The sequence below is a fragment of the Triticum dicoccoides genome, chromosome 1A, assembly GCF_002162155.2.
Source record: "Triticum dicoccoides isolate Atlit2015 ecotype Zavitan chromosome 1A, WEW_v2.0, whole genome shotgun sequence".
NCBI lineage: Eukaryota > Viridiplantae > Streptophyta > Magnoliopsida > Poales > Poaceae > Triticum > Triticum dicoccoides.
Window position 1 is genome coordinate 124,936,587 of NC_041380.1, and position 10,576 is coordinate 124,947,162.

Below are 10,576 nucleotides of genomic sequence, written 5' to 3' on the forward strand. Positions count from 1 at the left end.
CTGAGGCGCGGTGGCGGGCCACGTGGCGGCCTACGGTTGGGCGGCGGTGGTGGCGCGGACGCGTCTGGTTTAGGCGGCGGACATGTCCGTCGGTGGCGGGGCGGTTTTAGGGTTTCGGGGGGAGAAGGAGATCGGAATTTCGGGGGTTCTATTTTTAGGCATAGAGGGAGCTAGGAAAGTCCAAATGAGGAGCGGTTTTCGGCCACGCGATCGTGATCGAATGATCTAGATGATGGAGAAGGCTTAGGTGGGTTTTGGTCCAACTTGGAGGGGTGTTGGGCTGCAACATACACAAGGCCTTTACGGTCCCTCGGTTAACCGTTGGAGTATCAAACGAAGTCCAAATGATACGAAACTGGACAGGCGGTCTACCGGTAGTAAACCAAGGCCGCTTGTCAAGTCTCGGTCCAATCCGTAAATGTTTAATCCCCACACATGAAAGAAAGCTAGAAATGACCACCGGAGGAGAACGAAGCGCCGGAATGCAAAACGGACAACGGGGAAAATGCTTGAATGCACGAGACAAACACATATGCAAATGCAATGCACATGATGACATGGTATGAGATGCATGACAATGATAACAACACACGGAGACAAAGACCCGAACTCGAGAAAATAAATTAACTTAACGATGAAAACGGCAAGAGTTGGAGTACAAATTGGGAAAGTTACATCCGGGGTGTTACACGAGTTCTGCAATCCGGTGGGTCCGAGATGGTTTCGGCGGAAACCTAACCCTAAATTTTCGATTCAAATCTAATCTACGGAGTGTTTTGACTGGATAGAAGCATTTCAATCATGGTAAGAATCATAATGAACATAATGTGCTAGGAATCGGACGGGGATAGCACTGTGATCGAGTCCATACCCTAGTTCGGTGATGAACTCGTTACGACGGCAACGGCGGGGAAGAATTTCGTTGACGGCGGCGGAGACCAGCGGCAGGAGGCGGCTGGCGACGAGGAGGACGATCCAGAGACCCAGGAGGCAGAGCGAGCTATGCGCGGGCGAAGGGGTTTCGGAGAAATTTCGAAAATTTTGCCCGTGAGTATATATAGCCCGACCCTGTCGGTGTGACCAAGTGGAACAACTCGGTGGCACCGAGATGCATAACTGTTGACAGTTACAGCAACTCGGTGTGACCGAAAAGTTCAAATCGGTTGCACCGAGATTGAAAACCTAGACCGACTTAGTGATCTCGGTATGATCGAAATGGAGGAATCGGTCAGACCGAAACACACAAAGAAGTTTTGGAAGTTTAAGTCTATGGCGAATCGGGGACTCCAAGTGCTCCTCACACAGAGTGGTTCGACTATGACTTGATCAAATTTTGTGATGTAGCATGAATAGAGTTTGAGACGAGAAAAGCATAGATAGCTAGAGAGGGTTCTTAGGCATTCTTGTCCATCCACTTGGCAAAAGAAAAGAAAACCAATCAATCAAAACAACAAGTGGATGTCCTCAAATGAGTGAAATATGCAATCAACATGCTCACACAATAAAATGGCAATTGAAATATGTGGCAAAGCATGCACAACCAATTCTAGCATCTATCAAACAATTTGTGATGACTAGATCACCTATATATGAGTATATTGACTTAGGAGTCAAATGAGAACATTTGATCATAGGTCATACTCATCGTTTAAGCACAAGTGGGGTTACCACTTTTACATAAAGCATTGTTGTGTTCACACCATTGGAGTTGCTTTAGCCCAATTCTTAGAGTAAAGCTCCCCCTAGATGTGAGATCCCCCCTAAGAGGGATGAACTAACCTTGGGTTTTGTCGATGAGGACTTCATGTAGATGTTGAAGATGTGGATGCTCAATGTTGATGTAGACCATTTGGAGCTATCCATTGGAGTGAGTTGCACTTTCAATACCTACATGGGTTATTCCCACAAGGAACAAACAAGGATATCCATAGACATAGAGTGATGCACACACAACATGATGTCTATGAAAGCTTTTAGGTTACCTTTTCCCCAACAAGAGGGTTTGTGACTCCTTGAACTAGTGCAAGATGTGGAAGTTGATTGCACTTGTTCTTTCCAAGATGATAGGAGTGAAGTATGTTGGCGGAGTCACACTCAAGAACTCTCTAGTTCTTCTTCTTCGGGATCCACACCATCTTGATGGGAATCCTCGGTGTTGTAGTTGTACTTGATGAAGTGGAACTTGAAGTAGTCTTGGGAACCCACTTGACCAAGGCCTTAGGAGCTTCTTCAATTGCATCAATTTCCTCTTGAAGCTTGTCCTTGCCTTTTTGCTTGTGGTCTTGTGGTGGAAGATCATCTTGAGCTTGTGTCCCTTTGAGAGAAGTAGGTTCATACTTCTTTTGTTGAGGAACAAACTTCGTCTTGGGGTATTGATCTTCTTCCCACTCAACTCCATTGGCATTGAACTTTCGTTCAAAACCAACACTTTGATTCTTTCGGTGCCTTCCTTGCCTGCGTACAATTTCCTCGAATTGCTTACTTCCGGCAAGGCTCTTGTAAACACCTTTCTCTATAATTCCCTTCAATAAGCTATTTTCTTGCTCAAGTGTAACTTGGCTAAGAGAATCATTAGTGGAATCAAGAGAACTACTAGAAGCAACAATATTGGATTTAGCATGATTATTGTTACTACTAGAGGAAGAATCTTTCTTGTCCTTGTTACTAGACTTGACTTGAGGCATGTAAGTGGATAAGAGTAAACACTTGGCAATGTAAGGAGAACTTTTCTTACGAAGATCATCATTGATTGCTTTTAAGAACTCATGCTCTTGCTCAAGGTTGAGCTTTTCAAAGTGCAATTTCTCATGAGTCCTTAAAAGTTCTCGATGATCTCCTAAGATAGTTTCATGAGCTAACTTAAGAGTGTTTAATTCTTTAGTTAGAGACTCAATCTTCTCCTTATCATTGTCATTCGTTTTATCTTGATTAGCATGATTAATTGAGGTTTCATCATAGTATTCATCACTAGAGTTGTCAACAAGTAAATCATCATCACCTAACAAGTCATCTTCATCACTATTGAAATCAACATACTCGGGGTGTGGTATCTTTGGGCCTTTAGCCATGAAGCATGTTCCAACTCCTTCATTTGGTGAGTCAAATATGTCGTAGAAGTTGGTTGTCACAAGTGCTATACCGACAACACCTTCATCTTGAGTATATTCGGAGTCGGAGTGATAGCTTCTCTCAGAGTGGTTGTCAGAGTCGGAGCCGGATACCCATTCACCAACATGAGCTTGATGTCTTCGTTTTGTGTAGCTCCTTGATGACTTGTCCTTTCTTTCCGAATCCTTGCTTCTCTGTGAGGGTCTTCGTTCATAACGATCATCTCTACTCCTTCTTTCTCTACATGGCGATTCTTCTCTTCTACTTCTTCTCTTGGGAGAATCTTCTCATCTCTTGTAGGGGGCCGTACACTCATTGGAATAGTGTCCGGGCCTTCCATAATTGTAGCAGTTTCGCTCTCGACTAGAAGATCTTTTGTCATTGTGGGACCTTGACTTGGAGCTTCTCTCTTTGCTTATACTCTTGTAGAACTTGTTGAAGTTCTTCACCATTAAGCTCAATTCTTCATTGAAGGTTTGTTTCTCACTCGATGATGTGGGGGCTTCACATGAGGCTTTGTAAGAACCACTTGATTTGTTGTGAAGTTCCTCTTTATCCTTGAGTGACATCTCATGAGCAACAATTCTTCCGATGACTTCCGTTGGCTTGAGATCTTTGTAATTGGGCATCATTTGGATCAATGTGCACACGGTATCATATTTTCCATCCAAGGCTCTTAGGATCTTCTTGATGATGAATATATCTATCATCTCTTCACTCCCTAAGCCAGCAATCTCATTTGTGATAAGAGCAAGCCTAGAGTACATTTCAGCGACACCTTCACCATCCTTCATTTTTAACTTGTCAAGTTGACTTTGAAGCACATCCAATTTGGATTCCTTGACGGAGTCAGTACCTTCATGCATATCAATCAAAGTATCCCAAATTTCCTTTGCATTCTCAAGACGGCTGATTTTGTTGAATTCTTCGGGGTACAATCCGTTGAAGAGGATATCACAAGCTTGAGCATTGTATTGTAGCATCTTCAACTCATCCGTGGTAGCTTCACGATTCGGTTCTCTCCCATCAAACAATTCACCTTGCATGCCAACACACACAATAGCCCAAACGGTGGGGTTATGTCCAAGAATATGCATTTTCATCTTATGCTTCCAACTAGCAAAATTAGTACCATCAAAGTAAGGACCTCTACGGTGATAATTTCCCTCGCTAGATGCCATACTCTCCTAGGTTGTGAAACCAAGGCTATGACCGCCAAAAGCTATGGAAATCAAAGCAAATGGAGAACAAAGCTCTGATACCACTTGTAGGATCGAAAGTATGTCTAGAGGGGGGGTGATTAGACTACTTGACCAAATAAAAATCTAGCCTTTTCCCAATTTTAGTTCTTGGCAGATTTTAGCTATCTTAGCACAAGTCAAGCAATCTCCACACAATTCAAGCAAGCATGCAAAAGAGTATATGAGCAGCGGAAAGTAAAGCATGCAACTTGCAAGAATATAAAGGGAAGGGTTTGGAGGATTCAAACGCAATTAGAGACACGGATGTTTTTGTCGTGGTTCCGATAGGTGGTGCTATCGTACATCCATGTTGATGGAGACTTCGACCCACGGAGGGTAACGGTTGTGCGAGTCCATGGAGGGCTCCACCCACGATGGGTCCACGAAGAAGCAACCTTGTCTATTCCATCACGGCCGTCGCCCACGAAGGACTTGCCTCACTAGCGGTAGATCTTCATGAAGTAGGCGATCTCCTTGCCCTTACAAACTCCTTGGTTCAACTCCACAATCTTGTCGGAGGCTCCCAAGTGACACCTAGCCAATCTAGGAGACACCACTCTCCAAGAAGTAACAAATGGTGTGTTGATGATGAACTCCTTGCTATTGTGCTTCAAATGATAGTCTCCCCAACACTCAACTCTCTCTCACAGGATTTGGATTTGGTGGAAAGAAGATTTGAGTGGAAAGCAACTTGGGGAAGGCTAGAGATCAAGATTTATATGGTTGGAATGGAATATCTTGACCTCAACACAAGTGTAGGTGGTTCTCTCTCGGAAAATGTGTATTGGAAGTGTAGGTATGTTCTGATGGCTCTCTCCATGAATGAAGAGTGGGTAGAGGGGTATATATAGCCTCCACACTGAATCTGTAGCGGCCAGACCTCAAACAGTCTGATCTCTGTGCTCCGGTGTCATCCCTGGATCAGTAATGCTGACACCACACAGTACTCGGAGGATTTATAGTAGAGTAGCAATCACACACTTATTACATCGAGTGTCTCAAAAGAGAACTTACTACAATAAATATGGCTTAAGGCCATCTAATAATGATAACAGCGGAAGGCTTGGAAGATAAGTGAGTCCATCAACTCCAACGACATCACTGAGTATAGAACCACGACCTAAAAACTCCTTAGTCATCGTCTGAAAAGTCTGCAACATTAACGTTGCAGCCCGAAACGGGTCAGCACATGGAATATGCTGGCAAGGTAACACATAGAGAGTAATGGAATGAAACAGCTATACTATATGCATATTTGGCTGGTGGAAAGCTCTATGGTTACAGTTTTGCGTAAAGCCAATTTTTCCTTACTTCAAAGGAATAAATTTATTTAACTATCATGGTAGTTGTTAAACATTGAGAATGGTTGACAGCATTCTCAATCCCAATTAAGCATCATCATTAAACATAACCCAACAAAATTAATTTAGAGTAACATGTTGAGATAAACATGATAATCCAGGTACTAGATACTCAAGATTGTCCATAATCGGGGACACGGCTAACCATGATTAGTTTATTACACTCTGCAGAGGTTTGCGCACTTTTCCCCACAAGACTCGATCGCCTCCGTTTGGTTTCTCGCACTACATGCTGTTTGAGAAGACGGATGACCGAGACATAGTCTTTCAGAAGCGCTAGCACCTTACGATCGGGTAGACCGTACCACCTACATCCCCTACATCTGCTAGTCTACCACTGTAAGAGTTTGCACAACTTAGTCAACTATGCTAGAGCCCATAATAGCTTGTGGCTGCACACGGAAGTTTCTAGTATGAATAGTCTCATGATCCCTTTGAGCCTGGGTGGCGGTCCAAAAGAAAACAGGCAAGTCCTGGAATACCCAGGTGCCTCAATCCACCCAGATGTGTGTTTAAGTTTCCACCTTAGATAAACCATTAATTAATCAAAACTCACATCTATCATGGATATCACTCACCCAACCCACGTCTACTAGCATAGCATGGCATAATAAGCAAACGTAGAAGTAACTCCCAAAGGTTTGATAATAAACAGGTAATAGGTACTACCTCATCTACTTCCCATCTCACAATTTAATTAGATCCTAACCATGCAATGTGTGAGGATTGATCTAATGCAATAAAACTGGGTAGTAGGAAAGGTATGATCAAAGTGTTACTTGCCTTGCTGATGATCCGCGAAACCTAGAGATTCAAAGTAACAGGCGGCGCACTCCGGGTATCGCAGACAAACAAACAAGCATACAATAAGTACTCAACTAATGCACAGGTAAAACTCAAAGAAGAGATCTAACCAGAAGGTTCAACTTAAGAACTCTGGTTGGCAAAAAGAATCAAATCGAACGAAGCAACGAAAGTCAAACGGCGAAAGAAAACAACTTCATTCTACTAATCTGGATCTAGGGCAAATTTTACAGTAGCAAAATCTTGTTTAAGTTGGTTAAACGGATAGAGGGTTTCGAGACGAAACTCTAGGCGCTTGAATCGCCTGATTCCGATAAACGAGCGAAAAGTTATACTAAAACGAAAATCGGATCAGGAATCGCGATCAGAAAAATCGCGGATTTAATCCGAGAAAAAGAAAAATGACGAACGTTCGCTAGAACGAACGAACGAACGAACGCTCAATATTTAAATAAACCAGAAAACTGATCTATTTTAAAAAACCGAATCTAAAAAAACCGACGGAAAAACCGAATGGTTTTTTGAAAAAAAACGGTGCGGATTTCGAGGCGGCGGCGGGTCGGCGGTGGCGGCGTCCGGCGGCGCGGCGAGGTGGCGCGGCGGCGGCGGGCGGCGGCGGCGGCGCGGCGGGGCGGCGGCTTGGGGCTGGGGCAGTTAGGGTTTGGCTCGGGCGGGCTGCCCCGGCTTATAAAGCCTGCCCGGGCCGGTGTCCAGGCCGGACACGGCTCGTAGGTTGGTGCGCGTTTTTTTAATATTATGCGCAGAAGAAAAATAAAAATAAATACTAAACGGACTCCAAAAATTCCGAAATAAATTTTCACGGGCTTCTAAAATCAAGCCGCACAAGGTGAACATTTATTTGGGACCTAGATGCAATTTTGAAAAACGCACATTTTTCCTAAATTCAAATAAAACACCGAAAAACTCCGAAATAAAATCTTATTTGATTTTATTATTTGATACTCAATATTTCTTTATTTGGGGAAAGTCATTTTATTCCCTCTCTCATATTTTTGTAATAGAAATAATTGATGATAAAATAAATAAAATGAAATGATCCTATTCTCAAAATTTGAGAAAACTCAAATATGAAAATAACGAAATCCCCAACTCTCTCCGTGGGTCATTGAGTTGCGTAGAATTTCTAGGATCAACCAAAATGCAAAAAAAATATGATATGCATAGATGATCTAATGTATAACATTCCAAATTGAAAATTTGGGATGTTATAAACCTACCCCCCTTAAGATGAATCTCTCCCTCGAGATTCGGGTTGGCTAGAAAATAGGTGAGGGTGGTCCTTGAGCAAATCTTCCTCTCGTTCCTAGGTGGCTTCATCCTCCGTGTGGTGGCTCCACTGAACCTTGCAAAACTTGATAACCTTACTGCGGGTAACTCGGCTGGCAAACTCGAGGATCTTAACTGGTTTCTCCTCGTAGGTCAAATCGTTATCCAACTGAATAGTTTCCAATGGCATTGTGTCTCTCAAAGGTATTGTCGGTGTCAAAACTGGCGATCTCAGGTAGGGGGTCCCGAACTGTGCGTTTAGGCCGGATGGTAACAGGAGGCAGGGAACACTTTGTTTTACCCAGGTTCGGGCCCTCTCGATGGAGGTAATAGCCTAATCCTGCTTGATTAATATTGATGATATGGGTAGTACAAGAGTAGATCTACCACGAGATCAAGGAGGCTAAACCCTAGAAGCTAGCCTATGGTATGATTGTTGTGTATGGAGTTGATTGCCTACGGACTACAACCCTCCGGTTTATATAGACACCGGATAGGGTTAGGTTTACACAAAGTCGGTTACAATGGTAGGAGATCTTGAATATCCGCATCGCCAAGCTTGCCTTCCACGCCAAGGAAAGTCCCATCCGAACACAGGACGAAGTCTTCAATCTTGTATCTTCATAGTCCAGGAGTCCGGCTGAAGGTATAGTCCGGCTACCCGAACACCCCCTAATCCAGGACTCCCTCAGTAGTCCCCGAACCAGGCTTCAATGACTACGAGTCCGGCGCGCAAATTGTTCGGCATTGCAAGGCGGGTTCTTCTCCAAATCTTGTGTACCTGTAGGAATAATGTCCGATTCTTGTAATGTAGTGCTCCTCGGCTTCCATGCCCAATAATGGCCGTCTTCCACGTGTAAAACAAATGCGAAAAGCCGGGGCATTTTTACATTCACACCCCTAGCCGTATAAACGAGCCGCCTATTTAACGGGATGGGGATTTAGGTCCAAACCACATCTTCTCCTTTCCGCGAGTTATCATCAGAGTGCTTCCAGCAAAGGTCCATTCCAACATGACCAGCCGTCGCAGCTCCTCCCCTCGCCCCTCCGGTCCTGAACCCGGGGACTGGGAGAGTTGCACCATCCCACATAGCGAGTTAGCGTCGCTTCAGGCCAACGGATTTCTCCCGCAGGCATACATGGTCCCGGTCCGAGCCGGTCTCGCCACCTACAATGGCGGAAAACAAGCGGAGAGCACCCCCAGTCCTTCTAAAGGAGAGCGGGTGTGCCTCGTCCCCTATCTATTAAGGGGACTGGGATTTCCAATTCACCCATTTCTCCGCGGGCTTCTGGAGTTTTACGGCCTCCAGCTGCACCATCTCACGCCCGCCTCCGTATTACATATTGCGGGTTTCGTCGCCCTTTGCGAGCTATTTTTAGGCGTTGAGGCTCCTTTCGCACTGTGGAAGAGGTTATTCTGCCTGGTGCCCCGTTCTCAAAAGGGGTCCATATACCAAATGGGCGGAGCCGAAGTATGGCGCATCGCCGAGACCGGATACCTATCCGGAACCCCAAAGGAAGCGTCCGAGGACTGACCTTCGGAATGGTTTTATATAGATGACGTCCCGCTACCGGACCCTATCCGGGTCGGTCTCCCTGAGTTCAACAGTGCTCCATTGAAGAAACGCTTGAGCTGGCGTCCGCGGAGCTCTCAGAGAGAAAGCGACAGAGACGTCCTTTACCTGATGGGCCGGATAAGACTGTTGGCTCATTCCGGACTAACCATGATTGGAGTCATGGCCGCATGCATTATGCGGGGAGTGCAGCCGCTTCAATATAGAGGCCACCCCATGTGGGATTTCAACGGGGAGGATGACGCCACACGTTACGGTCGTAAGGGGCCGGCCTCAGCCGCCGCCTTAGTAAAGATCTTATCCTCTTTATACAAGGGAGAAAAGGAGGAATTCCTCCGCGTCAACCCGCATGCCGGATTCAGTATGTACGATCCTCCAAGTTGGGTAAGTGAACAATTGCGCTTGCCCATTTGTTTTATACTCCCGTGGTTAGATAGGTAGTCTAACGACTTCAATGCAGGAACTGCAATAGGAGGTAAAGGATATAAGCAGCCGTCCTCCACAACCCGAGGACCCAGAACGGTCCCTCAATCCGGACTCCGAAGAGGATCCGGACATATCGGTGGAGCTTATCGACGGAGTGTTCCATCAGCTAAGCAAGGACAATACCTTGGTAGCCATTACGGCGGATTACCCAGGGTTAATCCCGGCCTCCCAGGTGACAGAAACCGGGGTCTTATTCCCTTGAAAGAGATTCCACCCTCACGTAGCCCGGTGTTTCTGACGACAGCCACATTCTGCAGGGGAGATTTCCGAGGCAGGAGGCCGATCCTGCGGCGGCTAGCCAACGAGGGGCCGCAGAGCCCCGTGGGGCAAAAAGGAATGAAGTCCGGACTGAGATGCCGGCGCAAAGGTACAGTGCACCCTCTGTTTCCCTGGAGTTATTCCGTCAGGGCATATTAATGTTCGTGCTATCTTTAGAATGAAAAGACCTCGCCGGACTACATCCAGAGAGGTTGCCAATCGCGCCTCCACTAGCCAGGCTCCAACGTCTGGCCAGGAAGCGGAGGCGAGCACAAGGCGTGCACCAGACGCTCCTCCGACAGAGGATGCAGGCGGGCTGTCTGCCACAAATTCTGAAGTGGAGAGTGCCATGAACCACAGGCGTCGCCGGACAATTCTACGCGACGCTTGTTTCTCCCAAGAGGCTTTAGATGCCTTTAATTCCGGAGATGCGTACCTCCGTGCCGCTCAGAATGGT